The 18,845-nt window shown below is 43.0% G+C and overlaps 1 protein-coding gene across 4 annotated transcripts in view; it reads left to right on the top strand.

Annotated features, from left to right (window-relative positions):
* LOC135523964 (retinoic acid receptor alpha-like) overlaps nt 1-18,845 on the top strand; it is a 244,811-nt gene that overhangs the window by 57,995 nt on the left and 167,971 nt on the right. For all 4 annotated transcript variants that reach the window (XM_064951009.1, XM_064951011.1, XM_064951007.1 and 1 more), the window contains one exon: nt 3,846-3,956. The gene's annotated coding sequence lies outside the window, so the exon portion shown is untranslated. The remainder of the gene's footprint in view (nt 1-3,845; nt 3,957-18,845) is intronic.

The raw sequence follows: 18,845 nt of genomic DNA, 5'->3' as shown, positions 1-18,845 counted from the left end.
CTCTCCATATCCCTTTTTTGACCTGGTGCACCCTGAAGTCAAGTGTCCTCATTGTTCCCCAGTGAGTCTCTATTGCTGAAGAGGGCCTTGCTCTGCTCCTTGGCATTTGGGCCTCTGAGCTGGCATCATTTGACTATTCCATAATCCCCAGCTTCAAGAGTCCCTCCATTGTTTCCCACCAAATGACTGTGTGTGAGAAAAGGGAGTTATCTGATTCGATCGTTGGATGATTAGGCCGCTGCAGCCTCAAAGAAACAAATCGTAAAACAACAATGACTTTAACATTCTCTCTCCAAATCCTGCACTGCCAGGTTACATAAATCATATCTAGCCTGAGCCTTCATTCATTATGCTTTGTTGTGTTCGCGTCAATAACCAGTGAATGCATAGCTAGCCTATAAGAATGCATAGCTAGCCAATAAGAATGCATAGCTAGCCAATAAGAAGCATTCCCAGAGCCAAAGGTTGCAATAAAGCAATATCTACAGTGTGTTTTAACGGCTGACTCGGTTCTCAGCTAACAAACAAACAAAACCCTCTAACTGATAACATTGAACAAATCACTCTCCAGTTCTGACGCGTTCTACTGGGCTACCAGTTCGTCTTCATTTGAGATGCAGTAGGAACGTTACCTTTGCTCTGTTTGTAGGGCTGATCGGAGTTAGCTGTAGCACATGATTCGCGCTTTTAAATCTTTCAAAGCGGTTGCTTTTTCAAAAGCACAATCAAAAAATGCCTTCTGGTTGTAAACAAAAAATGACCCACAGCATGCACCCCTAGAGGCAGGAGCAACCAGCTCAGGAGGGAGGGGGGAAAAGACTGACATCTGAAACAGTGGAAGCTCTCACAGGCACACATTGGTAAACGCACTCCATTTTTCTCAATTACCTCACCCATATGTGCACAGTGTACACATGCACACCCCTCCTGCTCTGTGTGTGTCTTTGTTCTGCGTCAGGCTCTTCTTGGCATGTTAATCATAATGGGTCTCATTATCCAGCTCGGTCAGTGGGACCTGTCTGTCTGGGGGGATATGATGGCCTACCCTTTCTTTTATCTCACACACACACACACACACACACACACACTAGTCGATCTCGCACACAAGCACACTCGCACAGACACACCGGTCAATCACTCTGTACACACACTCGTATACCCATATGCTTGCCTGTCCATACATACATACATACATACATACATGCATGCATACAGTGCCTTGCGAAAGTATTCGGCCCCCTTGAACTTTGCGACCTTTTGCCACATTTCAGGCTTCAAACATAAAAGATATAAAACTGTATTTTTTTTGTGAAGAATCAACAACAAGTGGGACACAATCATGAAGTGGAATGACATTTATTGGATATTGCAAACTTTTTTAACAAATCAAAAACTGAAAAATTGGGTGTGCAAAATTATTCAGCCCCTTTACTTTCAGTGCAGCAAACTCTCTCCAGAAGTTCAGTGAGGATCTCTGAATGATCAAATGTTGACCTAAATGACTAATGATGCTAAATACAATCCACCTGTGTGTAATCAAGTCTCCGTATAAATGCACCTGCACTGTGATAGTCTTAGAGGTCCGTTAAAAGCGCAGAGAGCATCATGAAGAACAAGGAACACACCAGGCAGGTCCGAGATACTGTTGTGAAGAAGTTTAAAGCCGGATTTGGATACAAAAAGATTTCCCAAGCTTTAAACATCCCAAGGAGCACTGTGCAAGCGATAATATTGAAATGGAAGGAGTATCAGACCACTGCATAGCTACCAAGACCTGGCCGTCCCTCTAAACTTTCAGCTCATACAAGGAGAAGACTGATCAGAGATGCAGCCAAGAGGTCCATGATCACTCTGGATGAACTGCAGAGATCTACAGCTGAGGTGAGAGACTCTGTCCATAGGACAACAATCAGTCGTATATTGCACAAATCTGGCCTTTATGGAAGAGTGACAAGAAGAAAGCCATTTCTTAAAGATATCCATAAAAAGTGTCGTTTAAAGTTTGCCACAAGCCACCTGGGAGACACACCAAACATGTGGAAGAAGGTGCTCTGGTCAGATGAAACCAAAATTGAACTTTTTGGCAACAATGCAAAACGTTATGTTTGGCGTAAAAGCAACACAGCTCATCACACCATCCCCACTGTCAAACATAGTGGTGGCAGCATCATGGTTTGGTCCTTTTCTTCAGCAGGGACAGGGAAGATGGTTAAAATTGATGGGAAGATGGATGGAGCCAAATACAGGACCATTCTGGAAGAAAACCTGATGGAGTCTGCAAAAGACCTGAGACTGGGACGGAGATTTGTCTTCCAACAAGACAATGATCCAAAACATAAAGCAAAATCTACAATGGAATGGTTCAAAAATAAACATATCCAGGTGTTAGAATGGCCAAGTCAAAGTCCAGACCTGAATCCAATTGAGAATCTGTGGAAAGAACTGAAAACTGCTGTTCACAAATGCTCTCCATCCAACCTCACTGAGCTCGAGCTGTTTTGCAAGGAGGAATGGGAAAAAATTTCAGTCTCTCGATGTGCAAAACTGATAGAGACATACCCCAAGCGACTTACAGCTGTAATCGCAGCAAAAGGTGGCGCTACAAAGTATTAACTTAAGGGGGCTGAATAATTTTGCACGCCCAATTTTTCAGTTTTTGATTTTAAAAAAAAGTTTGAAATATCCAATATCATGATTGTGTCCCACTTGTTGTTGATTCTTCACAAAAAAATACAGTTTTATATCTTTGTTTGAAGCCTGAAATGTGGCAAAAGGTCGCAAAGTTCAAGGGGGCCGAATACTTTCGCAAGGCACTGTACATACATACATACATACATACATACATACATACATACATACATACATACATACATACATACATACATACATACATACATACATACATACATACATACATACATACAAACTGTAGTAACATACATTTACTCACACACACTCGTATACATTCTTGTGCCAGACACACTCAGTCAGGCCCTTCTCGCCAGGCACATTGAACATTAGTAGCTCAGCTTGCCTTCAGACTGGAGGGAAGGACTGCAGGGGAGGGATGAAACATTGAACTTATCCTGTTTTCCCACCCATCACCATTTCCTCTCTCTCACTCCATCCCATATCTGTCACTTGTTTGGAGGACAGGCTTGTCCCCTGAGGTACAATACATGGGGGACTGAATCTCCTCTCCCTGTATTAAAGAATGCTTTTACAACATGGCTGAAGCCATGACTCCACAGTCATATCCATTAGTACCAAACAGAAGAAAATGGACTAAAACAGGGAGTGACAACCTGAACTTGTACAAAATAAACACTTGTTTCCCTAATGAATGCAACCCATATTTAGTTGCACAACAAAACCCTTTCATTGACTGGTAATGCATTGTCGGTCTCTCAACCTGCGTTCCACTCCGATCTTTGAATTAAAAGCAATGCCTCCTAACATTGTTACAGTAGCCACATTTGTCAGTGTGAGTGACCATTCGGAAACCCAGTTAGATGTAGTATAGTGGGTGAGGAAGCTGTAATGTGTTCCCGTCATGACTGACCCTCCCAGCTGAGCCAGTCCCAATTGGCTGTCATTTGTGTGTGTGGGGGGGCTAAAAAGGCTCCCAGACTGATACGGCAAATAAACTTAATTTGAGCTAATGTTATTTTCCTTTTCTCCCACTTTGTCCCACTCTTTCTGTCTCTCTCTCGGTCTCTTGCTTTCTTTGTCTTTCCTACTTTATTTCTCTTCCTCTATCCCTCATTTTTATTTTTATTTTTTTTGCTCGCTCTCTTGATTTTTCCTTCTCTCCTGTCTCTCTTACCTTTTTTTCTCTCTGACAGAGGAGGGATATTGATGCCGCCTGCCATCCAGCATCCACCCGGAAGCGTAGTTGGCCGGTGAGCAGACCACTCCATCAGGCTGAGCACTGCCATTAGAGGAGGAGAGCACCGGTAGGCACACGCACTCTCGCTCACTACTACATACTACTGTATTACTCCTTCTCCACTGCACTGTGTCCAAATGGTAGACCGAGCTACTCCCGACGTAAAGTTCACTTGTGCTGAGTTTTTGATTGCTATGTGTATGTGTGGACATACTTACCCCTTCCCTATAGTTGATGTGGTAGTGGGCTCGCTCATTGGAGTGTGTGTAAATGCACAGCTGTGGGTTAATTTGGAGAGGAAGTTGTGCTATCGCTGTGGAGTGTTTGAGGTGGAAAATGGCACAGGTGCATTTCCCTGTAAAATGTCTGGTCTTTGTTTGAAATGTAAACTCTGTGGCGAGGCTTGTTTTTTTTTCTCCCTTGCTGATTGCGTGTGATGCAGCTTGTGCTGGAAAATGGTATGTGGTGGGGGTTGTCGCGATACCAGTATACTCAAAGGTATCGTGGCAAGGAAACCAAACATGAAGCGGACTAAATTTCCTGAGGGAAAACAGTCCTTATGTTGGAAACAAAACATGAAGCGGACTAAATTTCCTGAGGGACAACAGTCCTTATGTTGGAAACAAACAGCCTTGTGTTGTCACCCAGAATCACCTTTATTTTCCAAGCTATAGCACATTTTTTCAGACAGTGTTTTTTTTAAAGGACCAAAGAGTTTAGTCTGCTTTTTGTTTTTCCTTTTTGCCAAGGAAAGTCAGGTAGCGTAGTATCGCAGTACTGTATTGTGACAACCCTACGCAGGTGGATTTCATTTGACATCCTTTGGGTGTTTCATCAAAGTGTAAACTCATTAACAGGACCTGTGTGTATCACCATCGATGCTATAAGATCTGCATTACAAAATACCAGTACATCCCATTTCGGCTTCCCCTTAATTTGAATCACTTCCCCATGTGCCACAAGTAGGGGCCCATTTAGGATCAGCTTAGACCACTAGAACAAGCATTTACTGTCTAAAATGAAGATGATCAGAAGCATCTACCACAGAATTCAGTCGTGGTTGACATATCTCCTTTTCAATTAAACTCACATGACATAGTAATTGTGGTTACAGAGAAATGTCTTTATTTTATTCTCGTGAGCAAATCCGTCTTGGCTCCGACTCCTAGATCTTGCCCCCCTCCTGTTGATGAGGCCCGAAAGCTTTGAATTGTGAAAGACTGTTCTGACTTGAGTATTTTGTGTTATTCCCTTCCGAATACTGTTCCACATGGATTTTCCTCTGCCCATTTTGATTTTGTCGAGACCGACTCCACGCGAGGAAAAACAAGGTTCTATATTTCTCTGAGCTGGAAGGGGGGTAGGAGAGGGTAAAGCCGAAATCTCATGGGCATGAATTATAGATCACTGTTTCTTTTTGGATAATTTTAAAGTGCAAGTGTCCTACCGTTGCCCGTGTGGGACTACAAGATTTCGATGAAATCCATAGGAAAAAACACCTGATGTATGAGCTTGCCAGTCCCTCCACCTACAGGGCTCTGTGTCTGCCAGTGGTAACCCACCCAGACGTGTCTGTATTATTTAATAATGCAGCAATAACAATAAATCCTACAGGCTAATCACCCTCGGCTCTCGCCTCCAAACCTGAGCGACGCAACATTACCCAGCGCTCCCTTCAATTAGGCCATTCATCATGCGTCTTATCTGGGCGTAGGTTTGATTGAGGGAGGGGGTTGATGGTAATGGAATTGGGAATTGGGAGGGGGGGGTAGAAGTGCTCTATATATAGGTACGTGAGGGAGAGCGTTGCGAGCAAGTCTGGACCAGATCTACAGGAGTATATAAATCAAACCAGATGATGGGCCTCCCTCCTGCTACTCTGATTTGCTCAGTCTGAGCCGGCAGATTTCTCTTCCCCCTACCTGCCTGTTAAGTATGGCGGTATGGGCTGGCTGGCAGACTAGGCCTCCCTCTTTCTCTCTCCCCCCTGAAACAGATTTGTCTGGGGCCCCTGTCTAATATCCAGCCGCGCCGGGTGTTGTGAGACGGGTGACAAATTTTAATAACCAACTCGGAGGTGTAATTTAAGGGCCTGCGAGGAAGATTAGACTGATTTATGTGGGCCAACTATAATGGCAGCACAGATATGGCTCCCTGCCTAAATTGGTGGTAATGCAAGTTTTGTGCAAATGGTCGGGAAAAGGCGTCCTTTCCCAGTCGCTGCCTGTCGATCTCTCCTCCTTCCCTTTTTCGCCCCTCTTTTGTTCCCATTTAGTTTGAGATCACTCTCCCTCACTGACTCCGTTCCTGACTAGAGTATATCTCTCCCTCTCTCTTTATATATATCTCCCTCTTTCCCTATTTTTCAGTACTATATCAGTCTCTGTGTGGGGGGGCTGGGGCAGATGGGATGAGGGGGAGGGGTGTGGGGGCAGGGCCGTCAGGACAGATTCATCCATAACCACAGACTGATGGGCTGATGGCTGGGCTCCCTCTCATTCTTTCACTCCCACCATCTCTCCCCTCCCTCTCTGGAATCACTTTCAGCTTGGCTGTAGCCCCGACCGTCCTGCTTGAGGGAAAGGGAGGGACCCAGGGAAAATGGCGTCCTCTCCACCGCCTCTCAATACAACTGAACACATGGCTCCCAGGCCTAGCACTTCGGTCTTTTCTCACTTCCTCCCACACATGCACTTCTTATATACAACTTATACAAATGTTTTTAAGCAGCACTGTTGGGCCCCCTCACCCCTCTTCACCATTGAGTTATGCACAGATCTATGATTAATAAGTGAATTAGTATTTTCTCTTGAGGTGGTAGTGTGGCTCACAGTCCTGGTAGGGGAAAAAAGCAGGATTCCATTTAGATCCTTATTATTTGAATCAGGTAATAAGACCCCCCCCCCGCGCAGAACTGCCTCAATACATCGTGACGTGGACTCTAAAAAGTGTCGACGCGTTCCGCAGGGATGCTGGCCCATGTTGTCTCCAATGCTTCCCACAGTTGTGTCAAGTTGACTGGACGTCCTTTGGGTGGTGGACCATTCTTGATACACACGGGGAACTGTCGCGTGTGGAAAACCCAGCAGCATCCTCTGAATGGTACACATACACAATCCATGTCCCATTTATCTCCAGGCTTAAAAATCCTTCTTTAACCCCCACTCCTCCCCTTCATCTACACTGATTCAAGTGGTTTTAACAAGTGACATCAATAAGGGATCATAGCTTTCACCTGGTCAGTCTATGTCATGGAAAGAGTGTGTTTTGTATGCTCAGTGTATAGAAGGGTTGTTGTCTTTCCTACAAAGAACTCTGGAGTACAGAGGGAACAAATAGGCAGTGTGTATACACACACACACACACATCACATAATGCTCCAGGGATCTGCCCACTCTCCTCCTGCACCCTGCCCTCAAGACTGGGGCCCCCTATGAAGACAATTTCCTAACTCAAGACATTGCACAACGGCCATATCCTTCTGCAATATCCTGAGCAAATATGACCAACAGTACAGTTAATATCACACTACAGTAGTTTCCAAGCACCACCCAATCAATGAACAGTGTTTGGCGCTGCCGAGAAGAAAAAAATATTTTCAGGCAACAGTGTAAATAGTATGACAATAACAAACACTAATAATTGCTCGCCCGGACAGCGGGCGACACGGCCTCGTAAATGAGTGGCGACTGCCTGTGAAGTTGATCTTGGCAGCTGGAGAGCTGTTGATTACTCTGGCAAGTCTGTGGCTGGTTCCTGACACACTGTGCACGCACACACACACTGCTTGCTCAGTATTCTGAAATGGCACTTAAATGCATTTTGGGCAAAGATCATACCACCAATTCAGCTTCCTCCAAGGCCCACTCTGAGCAGAGCTGTTCTGGCTTTGACGCTATGTTCTTAGCGGTCCCACAAGCTCGGGTGGAATGGAGCAATGTGCTGGGGAGCGTTGTTGTTTAGAATTGAAGAACTTTATTGACCATGCATTGAAACTAAAACCTTTTTTTCCCCCTCCTTCAATTTCTTTTATCCTACCTTTTTGGCTCTGGTGAGGATATGTATCATAAAATATGGAGTGAAAGATGCATTGGACTATATATTACTAGAGGGATGTGCATCTAATGGACACTAGTGAAGGATGGATTCCTCACTTACTATGGATGTTTTTTATTTGCTCCCTCAGCCATACTATACATTATATTGGTGAATGTTCCCCCGGCGTCGGGTGAGGGGGAGCCTCAGCCAAGGCGCTAATGGGGAATTGCTCGCTGGTGTCAAAAGTGTTCAAAATGACATTGGGGGTCAACCTGTTTACCTCCGCAAAAACGCTCGTCTGGAAGTTGTGCGTTATCGTCTTCCTCTGACATCTTTGCGCCAACATAATGCATGTATGAGAATAGTTTTGTCCGTAGGTTGCTAACAATGGCCCTCCCAAACCCCCAAAAGTAAGGGGAATAAATGGAACTCCGCAGTAGTGATTGCAAACAATGTTCTGGTCACTCATTCTCAAATAGGAGCCCTTTTAAAAGCTTTGCAGTATAATGGTTGTGTGTAAGGACACTCTGTGTGAGGTAGCAGGCCACATGATCTGATCTGAGAGCGAGACGACACTCTCACATACACTTTTATTCAGGACATGAAATCTAAGCCCATGTTGTCTTTGCCTACCCCCCACACTGACAATTCTTATTCGTTATGGCAGAATACATTGTCTTCCCCGATTTTTCAGATCCCTCTCAAATGTTACATTTGGATCTTTTTTCCCCGCTTCCTTCCTGTCTGCGCCACATAGAAATGAGGTCAGTACTGTATTTGATCACCATCACGCTTTGCACCTTTTTTTCCCTCTTCATCTCAGGGAGCTGTCCAAACTGTTTTATTTTAGGAATGATTCTTTGTTTTACTGTTCTCTTTGCCTCATTTTTCCTGCTTTCTCTCGTTCTTTTCTCCTCTCTCACTCTTTTCTGTCTTTGCTCTCTCTCACTCTGTCATTGTCCCATCCATATGCCATGAGAAATGACTGGAAACTTATGTGCCCATGCTTGCCTATTCATTTGATGTCTGTTGTAATCTACTCACAAGCACTACAAAACAACCCACTATGGTTGTGTTCTTCATCTCTGTCTATATTGGTAAATACCTTTTTCATCCATGTTTAGTAGGCTTACATCATCATAGGAAGACCAGATGAAATAGCATGTGTAATTTCAGTGCTGTTTTATAGGCTAGTTCATTTAACTTTGTACTCCATAGAGGAAAATCATTAAACTATAGTCAAGTGATTTTGGGGTTTTGCCTGATCACTTATCTTTTAACACCGATGTTAACACCGGTGACATGGCAGAGCGCCAAATTAAGTTATTAGAAATATTTAACTTTCATACAATCACAAGTGCAATACACCAAATTGAAAGCTTTTTGTTAATCCAGCCACCGTGTCAGATTTCAAAAAGGCTTTATGGCGAAAGCAAACCATGCTATTATCTGAGGACAGCGCCCCATTAAACAAACACAGACAACATCCCGCCAGGCGTGACACAAAACTCAGAAATAACGATATAATTCATGCCTTACCTTTGAAGATCTTCTTCTGTTAGCACTCCAATATGTCCCATAAACATCACAAATGGTCCTTTTGTTCGATAAATTCCGTCGGTTATATCTCCAAAATGTCAATTTATTTGGCGCGTTTGATCCAGAAAAACACCGGTTCCAACTCGCCCGACATGTCTACACATTATCGAATATATTACCTGTAATCTTGGTCTCAACATTTCAAACAGCTTTCCTAATCCAATTTTTGTATTTTTTTTCATGTAAATAATTGATAAAAGTTATGACTGGATAAACTGCGTTAAATAGCAGATAAAAACAAAGTGGAGCGAGCTTTTAGGTCGTGCGCCCCAACCACAACAGAACACTTGGCTATCCACCCAGATAGGAAATGGCTACTTCATTACACAAACGGGAAAACATCAACCAATTTCTAAAGACTGTTGACATGCATTGGAAGCGATAGGAACCGCAAGCAAGATTCTTAGAAATCTTGATCCACATAGAAAACCCATTGAAAACACTGTCACCTCAGACATCATTCAAAAAGTTTTAGAAACTTCAGTGTTTTCTATCCAAATCTACTAATAATATGCTTATCCTAGCTTCTGGGCCTGAGTAGCAGGCAGTTTACTTTGGGCACACTTTTCATCCGGACGTGAAAATACCGCCCCCTAGCCTAGAGGTTAACCATGGATTGGAACCAAAATTATTTTCCAATTATTTCATTCTGAACAAAACCATTATTTTCTTGTTCCGTTCAAATGTTGCGACCAGCAAAAGTGGTTCGAACACCCCAAAAAGCAGCTGTTTATACCGTTCCTTTTGAAACATCTAAAAGTACAAACAAAACAAAAAACAAAAAAAGTTTCAGTTTGAAAATTAAATTACTTCACCAATCAGTGCAGATGGAGCAGCTTGCTATAAAGCGTGCATTGGACAGACAAGTGTAGGGTGTGAGATGTGTCTGAAATTTTGTGGATGGGGAGAGAGGGTGGAGGAGGCTTGCCTTGAAGCGCTGGCCATCTTGTGATGACATTCATTATCTGAATTAGGCCCACAGAATTATACCTACAAATTTACTTTGAATGTATTTGAACTTCAGAGAGTTGGCTCAATGTAGGTCCAGAACTAGCTAGGTAACAAGCTTGTGTGTTTGCAGAATGGCACCAGAATTACAATAAACACGTCTTACCTTTTTTTTTGTAGTCCATTCATTCAATGTGAAATGTGATCACTTTTTCAACGCTAGTTAAGGATAATATAGTTAATCCATTCTTCTCATATTCTGAATCACGCTTGTAACGTCAATAGTAGACTATGGTGGGGAGGGGCAGGTAGTCTATCCATGCACACATAGTGATAAACATATTCGGCTGGCAGGCAGACACCGGAATAAGTTTCTGAGTGACTGAGGGCTTTGAAGAGGCACATTGTGTTCTTTTGTGTGACAAAACCATTATAATCCCGGAATGTAAAATAACGTAAAACTCTTTCCCATGCTTTTAAAATAATGGTTCTGTTCTGGAACAGTATAGTTCACTTTTGTTCCCGATTTTGATTCTGTTCTATTCCTTGAAACTGTTACAACCCCTGCTGTTAACCAATTTTTGCACCGAATGTTTCTGACTTGTGTAATTCTAGTGTAGTTTCAGTCTTCCTGATGGCCTCACTTACAGTAACACACATGGTCATCAGAGCAGGTGAGTGATGCTTTACTCCTAGATGGTCCCTTCCCTTCATCCTGTTGTGGGAGGAACTGATATTCCACTCCCAGATGAGATGAAGAGCTCCAGGCTGCAGATTGGAGCCATCTGATATCTGAAGTTGCAAGCTCTCTGATGGAGTGCTGTAATCCTAGTAGAGTTAGTGGTGGCTGTGCTGAGTGGAGAAAGGAGGAGGATCGGTGTGTCACCTTCACTTCATTCCTCTCTGAGTGGCGGAAGAGGGACACGCATGCAAAATCACACAGCAGACCGACATACACACACACACACACACACACACACACACACACACACACACACACACACGCACACGCACGGTAAAGGAGAGGAGACACAAGAGGCTAATACAATCTCCTGGCTTGGTTGAAGGTTTATGCTAGAAAAGACCGGCTACAATATCCGCTATAAGAGGTCCTGAGATGGAGCGATAACTTTTTTAGTTGTAGGCGTCGCATATCTTTGTTCAGAACTGGATCTGTTTTTCCGCTTGACTTTTTTGCCCTCGTTTAGGAGATCAGTAGTAATTTCAGTTCATGTAGCAGCTTAATATTGGGGATTTTATTTAGCTGGTTTTCTTTGTAGTGGTGTAGTAGCATGTGTCTGTCTGTCTATGCCTGTCTGCTACGGTGGGTACTGGGTACCCGTTTGGCTGCTGTCCCTTTTGATTGGCTTCTCGGGGACTGAAATCTTTCCCTCTACCTGTCAGCCTCTCTCTCTTTTGTATTCTTCCCCGTTTCCTCTCTGATGGGGCTGTCTTAGCTTCTGAATAACTCTGAGCAATGTGTGCATGAAAGCTTGAAGAAAGTCTTCCCAAATCTTTTTCCCTATATCCCTCCATTCCTTTTTTTCGATGTCTGCCTTCCTCAGTCCTTTGCTTCTTTCTCTGTCTCGCTCTCTGTCGCTCTGTCTCTCTCGCTCTCTGTGTGAGAGAGGCTCAGTGTGACTGTGAGCGCAGTGGAGAGTGGAAACTGTTAACAAGGCTCCCTGGTGTGTGGGACCTCTTCGTGTGTGTGCAACTGTAGATGGTGATTTCTTCTATTGTTCAGATTCGCTGAGGTTTCAAGACAAGTCAGACCTCATACAGTTCGATAGAAACAACAAAGAATTGGACAACAATATAAAGTGCATGGAGTTGCATTTTGCGTCAATATTTTACACAACTGCTTCATTCAGTACAGTAGAAGGCCACATTCCTTTGGCCTGGGTGCGTATAATTATTGTGTAGGTAACACACAGGAGGAATGGCTCGTGGTAATAGCTGGAGTGGAATGGTATCCATTTGTTCCGTTCAAGTCATTTATTATGAGCCGTCCTCTCCTCAGCAGCCTCCACTGAGGTAACACTTCTGTCCAGCAAGCTCCTCATTGTGGTATTGTCTTACTGTATGCCATCATGTAGGCTTGCCTTTTAATGTTGTATACAGGGATATTTCTGCATTGGAATCCTTGAGCGGGCTGTCTTTTCTTCTTTTTTTTTGCGGGTCGCATATGTCCAAACAGTAATTAATACATTTTCAGTAAATAATTTTCGGAATGGAATTCCACTTTCAGTGTGAACTTAAATGAGTAAAATCAGAAAGTATGTAGAAAAGATAATGGACTGATGTATATTTTTTTATAATGTCATATTTGAGAATTAATATTCACCAAAATAATGAATTTAGCAGTATTATATTTTATGTTTGCGCAAAATGTTATGTTTGAGAAACAAAAAGCACAGCGTTAGCCATGGCAAAATGCATAGAATTGCAGGGACTTAGCTTTAAAATGGCAAAATGTTCTCTTAGTTCCATGGCAGAATATGTAGAATCGCAGAAAATCCGCTTTAAACCTGACTGTGTGGCTGTGAGCATTCGCCTGTATGTGTCTAACAACCATCACCAATCATGTTGCTTGCAAGCCCTGCGGAGAAAGAAAAAAAAGCCTCCCCCCTTCGATATGAAGAGCGATGATGTTGTTGACTCACTGTCTCCAAGATATATCAATCAATCAATTCACCAATCAATAGTCATCTAGTAAGCCCCCGAGGACTGAGGAAAAGGCTCATAGAACCACTCCAATCAGTTACTTTTCACCTCTTAGCTGCACAGGCTAAAGATGTGGCCAACTGGAGGGAGGATCCCCTCAGCGCTCGCGCACATGGACGTATCTGGGTTGGGCTTAATTCAGAATTTAATTAAGAATTCCTAATTTAATTTAAATTATTGAATTTGAATTTAAGAAGTGAACAGGATACAGAATTGCAATTTGAATGAATGGGAATGTAATTTAATTTGGTGGAATAGAAGAGGACTTTAAATGAATTAAATTCTATCTTAGGTGTAGTCGATACAAATGTACATCAAACATGTCGTTGTATACATACAGTGGGTTCCAAAATGATTGACATCCTTGATAAAGGTGAGCAAAAATTACTATAAAATAAACAAAATACTGTGTTATATTGAAAGCTCAAAAGTATTATTTCATACTAATACAATTGTTCAGAGAAAGTGATTTGTGTAACAAGTAATAAAAAAAGATCTCAAAGGTAGGGCTCAATTATTGACACCCCTAAAAACGCATAAGTAGAAAATAACCCCATACCTACTGTAAAATATGGTGGTGGATCTTTGATGTTATATGGCTATTTTGCTTCCACTGGTCCTGAGGCCCTTAAGGTCAATGGCATCATGAACTTTGCACAGTACCAGGATATTTTAACCTAAAACCTGGGTGCCTCTGCCTGGAGGCTGAAACTTGGCCACAAGTGGATCTTCCAGCAAGACAATAACCCAAGGCACACGTCAAATCCAGAAATTATTATTTGGCCTCAAAATCAACATTTTGCAATGGCAATCTGTCTCCTGTAGTTTGAATTGAAGAGGGGCAGTCCTTCAGTGCAGATGAAGGATCTGGAAGGATTATGTATGGAGGAATGGTCAAGAATCCCTCCCAATGTGTTCTTCAACTCCTAAAACATTGTAGAAAAAGGCTCATTTTTGACCCCTACCTCCGAGGAAAAAAAAATCTTTAAAACAATCTTTTTTCTGACCAATTAGATTAGCATATTAAATGATTTACCACTTTTTATTTATTTTCTTAGCATACACTATAGGTCAGTTTTTTTAACCCCCTAAGGTTGATGTTCACACCCGGCTGAAATCTAATTAGCATAATAAACAAATCCCCATTAAAATGTTATTTAATCTAGTGATATATTTTTGTTGCATTTGTAGCATTTTTTTGTTGTATCAATCCATCACACCTGCTTATGTCACACTGAAACATCTGCAGTGAAAGGAAATAGAGCTGGAGTGGTGTTTGTCAGACCATGAGACATCCCAAAAAATCGGTCTTCTCACAAAACCCGTCTGTACCGTCCAAAGAGTTTGGCCTACAAACTATTATGACCCCTCTGTGGAAAGGTGAGACTTTAACCAACACGTACACTACCGTTCAAAAGTGGTCACTTAGAAATGTCCTTGTTTTTGAAAGAAACACTTTTTGTCCATTTTTAAAATAACATCAAACTGATCAGCACAGTGTAGACATCGTTAATGTTGTAACTGACTATTGTAGCTGGAAATGGCTGATTTTTAATGGAATATCTGCATAGGCGTACAGAGGCCCATTATCAGCAACCATCACTCCTGTGTTCCAATGGCATGTTGTGTTAGCTATTCCAAGTTAATACATTGTAAAGAAGGCTAATTGATCGTTAGAAAACCATTTTGCAATTATGTTTGCACAGCTGAAAACTGTTGACTCGTTGAGTATCTGGAGCATCAGCATTTGTGGGTTCGTTTTACAGGCTCAAAATGGCTAGAAACAAAGAACTTTCTTCTGAAACTCGCCAGTCTATTCTTGTTCTGCGAAATGAAGACTTCCATGTGAGAAATTGCCAAGAAACTGAAGATCCTGCCTTCTATGCAGAGTTCCTCTGTCTAGTGTCTGCTCTTTTGTCCATCTTAATCTTTTATTTGTATTGGCCAATCTGAGATGGCTTTTTCTTTGCAACTCTGCCTTGAAGGCCAGCATCCCGGAGTCACCTCTTCACTGTTGATGTTGAGACTGGTGTTTTGCAGGTACTATTTAATGAAGCTGCCAGTTGAGGACTTGTGAGGAGTCTAGTGTCTCTCGTTTGAGAAACAATGTACTTGTCCTCTTGTTAAGTTGTGCACCGGGGCCTCCCACTCTTTTTATTCTGGTTAGAGCCTGTTTGCACTGTTCTGTGAAGGGAGTAGTACACAGTGTTGTAGAAATGCTGATGCTCCAGATACTCAACTAGTCTAAAGAATTACATTTTTATTGCTTCTTTAATCCGAACCACAGTTTTTAGCAGTGCTAACATAATTGCAAAAGGGTTTTCTAATGATCCATTAGCCTTCTTTACAATGTATTAACTTGGAATAGCTAACACAACATGCCATTGGAACACAGGAGTGACGGTTGCTGATAATGGGCCTCTGTAGATATTCCATAAAAAAATCCTTCTCTAACGTATTTCTGAAATAAGCAGTGGACGATGACCTCTGTTGTGTAGGGTGTGGACACCTTGGTAGGCCTGGACCCAGGACGGGGGCTGGAGTCGGTGGTGGTGTTGCAGAGATGGTTGTCCTTCTAGGAGGTTCTCCCATCACCACAGAGGAGCTCTGAAAGATTGACCATCAGGTTTTTTTCCCTTCTCCCCCGATTGCTCCGTTTTGCCGGACGGCCAGCTCTAGAATGAGTCTTGGTGGTTCCAAACTTCTTCCATTTAAGAATGATAGGGGCCACTGTGTTCTTGGAGGCCTTCAATGCTGCAGACATTTTTTGGTACCCTTCCCCAGATCTGTGCCTCGACACAATCCTGTCTCGGAGCTCTATGGACAATTCCTTCAACCTCATGGCTTGGTTTTTGCTCTGACATGCTCTGCCAACTGTGGGACCTTAGATAAACAGATGTGTTCCCCCAGCTCATGCCCAATCAATTATATTTACCACAGGTGGACTCCAGTCAAGTTGTAGAAACATCTCAAGTATGATCAATGGAAACAGGATGCACCTGAGCTCAATTTTGAGTCTCTTAGCAAAAGGTCTGAATACTTATGTAAATAAAGTATTTCTGTTTTTATTTTTAATAAATTTGCAAACATTTCTAAAAATGTATTTGTCATTATGGGGTATTGTGTGTTGATGAGGAAAAACATTAATACATATTCGAAAAACTCTTAACGTAACAATGTGGAAAAGTCAACGTCTGATTACTTTCATGCATGTAAATGCCAGACCAGGTGAATGCTTATTAGTTAATAACGGCCATGTTGTTTTAGGTACTAGTCTGGAAAATGTTGCTGGCAGACCTTTCCCCCAAGATGCATATCATGTTCCATGCAATTTGGTCATTCGGTGCCACTGCTGAACCCCTAATGAGTGGGAGATTCTCAGCTAGCTCCCAGCTTTGTGAGCCTACAGTCTAACACCACTAATGGATAGGCTGGCAGTATATAGCCCTCAGATTTTTAATTTATTTTTACTGGACTTATATGACTTTGGGGAGAAATGTGCTTCATATTTATTCCCTCCATACCGGATGTGAGACTGAGATGATGGGTTTTTATTGTGCATATGTTTTATTCTCTGTAGGTGGTTTAGGCTATTTTTGAGGCTATGAAATACTGTACTTTATTTATTTATTTTTTTCCCCTTTATTTTACTAGGCAAGTCAGTTAAGAACAAATTCTTATTTTCAGGGGCAGAACGGCAGATTTTGTACCTTGTCAGCTCGGGGATTTGAACTTGCAACCTTTCGGTTACTAGTCCAATGCTCTAACCACTAGGCTACACTGCCGCCCCAATGGAAGAGCGTGGCTTTGGAGCTGTGTTTAAATGTGAATGCGGGATGGAGGAGCTTGACAGTGGCTTAGCTAGTGTCACTCTAGAGGTAACTTGTCATTAAAGGTCTATGAAAGGTTTACCCTTCCACCCTCTAGTGTGTGTGTGTCCAGTGTGGCAGAGGATGGCACTTCAAATGCCAGGGTTGTGGGTTTGATTCCCACGGGGAAACTGTGTGTGTGGGGGGTATTAAAATGTATCTACTCACTACTGTAAGTCAATCAGGATAGGAGCATCTGCTAAATGACTAATGTAAATATACAGCTTTCATTCTTTTGTGTGTGACTTCCACTGTACAGTAGGTCTGTGTGTGTGGCTATGAGCTTATGCAAGTGTGTTCAATGTGACTGACAACGGAGTGAGGTCATGGTATATCATTGCCAAGCTGCAGCCTCCCTCAGCTCTCAGCCCTGACCCACAAACCCCTGTGGCATTCCATTCCCCCATACTGAACCAGGGTCAGACCAGGCCACACACATACTGCTCCAGGCTTGTGCTGACATGGCCCAAATGCCGTAGCCTGGCCTACCGCCACACTGGCGAAAAGCCATGGAAGTTCATAGATCCAATACCCCTCAATAGGGAGTAGGGATATACAGGCGGTTAGCCATGAGATACAGTAGAGAGCGACATGAGATGTCAGAGCTGCAGAAAGAATGGAGATTAGTCATATGAATGCATTCCTTCATTTCTGGAGATTCCTGTGGCACCCACTAAATGAAGCCATAGTCCAATAAGGCAATGGCGAAGATGTTGGGACACAGACAAATAACACCTTGCGGAACTTTCCGACTTGTCTGCCAGCCTGCTTGCGCCCTTGACATAAACACAGGCCGAGGCCACACTCCTCATCTACTTGATCCGTCCTCTAATTGAATTCACTTTAATTGCTCTGGACCTGAATCCACTCCAAGATGCTAGTGGCCCAGTAAACAAGCTTCTAAAATAGGCCCTCCGTAATAGGCCCTTGTGACATTTAGCTTGGCAAGCTGGACATGTTTTTTTTTGCCCGGCAATAAAAACAACTACGGCAACGCTAAAACACAGCTGGCTGGTAGCACTTGTCCTCCTGTTTAGCGAGGCACTAGTTTGGGTACGCACAAGTACACACACACACACACACACACAGTGAAGGCATAGAGCCGTCTCTTTTGAGGTGTGTGAGGGGGAAGTGTTGTGTCTAGCTGAAGGGGCTGGGGTTGTGTTCTGCAATATGGTCCCTATTATGAGTGGGCCTCTCCGGCTCAGTGTGACGAGGGCTGGAAGCCCTGCTGTGGAGAGCTGTTCTCTTCCTGGAAGTGATAGATGGCTGGAAGACTGCTGTCTCTGTGTGTGGAGATGAATGAGAACACACACACACACACACACACACACACACATGCAGATCCCTCTGCTCCCCTTCCTCTTCTTTAATAAACCGTCCTTATTGTTCCCAGCCAACAGAGCCAAAGCTCCACAATAACAATGCCAGAGAGACGGTGAAGGGTCAAATGAATGGTATGTTAGGGTCTTGCTCTTACAACTAGCCTCTACAATTCTCAGAAGGGTTACTCCACTCCATTGCACAACCTTGTGATACAGAAATTGGAGACGGGTGACATTTTTAAGTGTAGTTAGGCCTTCTGTTTAGGCTTGTCTGTGTAGTTGCTGGTGTGCTGTTCAATTCTTCACAGCTGACTCGACTCTTACGGCAAGCAGGGAGAAATGACTGTTTCCTCTCTAAAAAACATGGAGATCACAAAGGGAAGTTCAGACTGGCACCGTTCCAAAACTCTGGACAAAGCTGCCTTTCCTCCTTTTCCTTTCCTTTCATGTTTC

This window comes from Oncorhynchus masou, chromosome 31 (assembly GCF_036934945.1).
Source record: "Oncorhynchus masou masou isolate Uvic2021 chromosome 31, UVic_Omas_1.1, whole genome shotgun sequence".
NCBI classification, from domain to species: domain Eukaryota; kingdom Metazoa; phylum Chordata; class Actinopteri; order Salmoniformes; family Salmonidae; genus Oncorhynchus; species Oncorhynchus masou.
The sequence above is the reverse complement of the archived record's forward strand: the minus strand, read 5'-3'. Positions and strand labels throughout refer to the sequence as shown.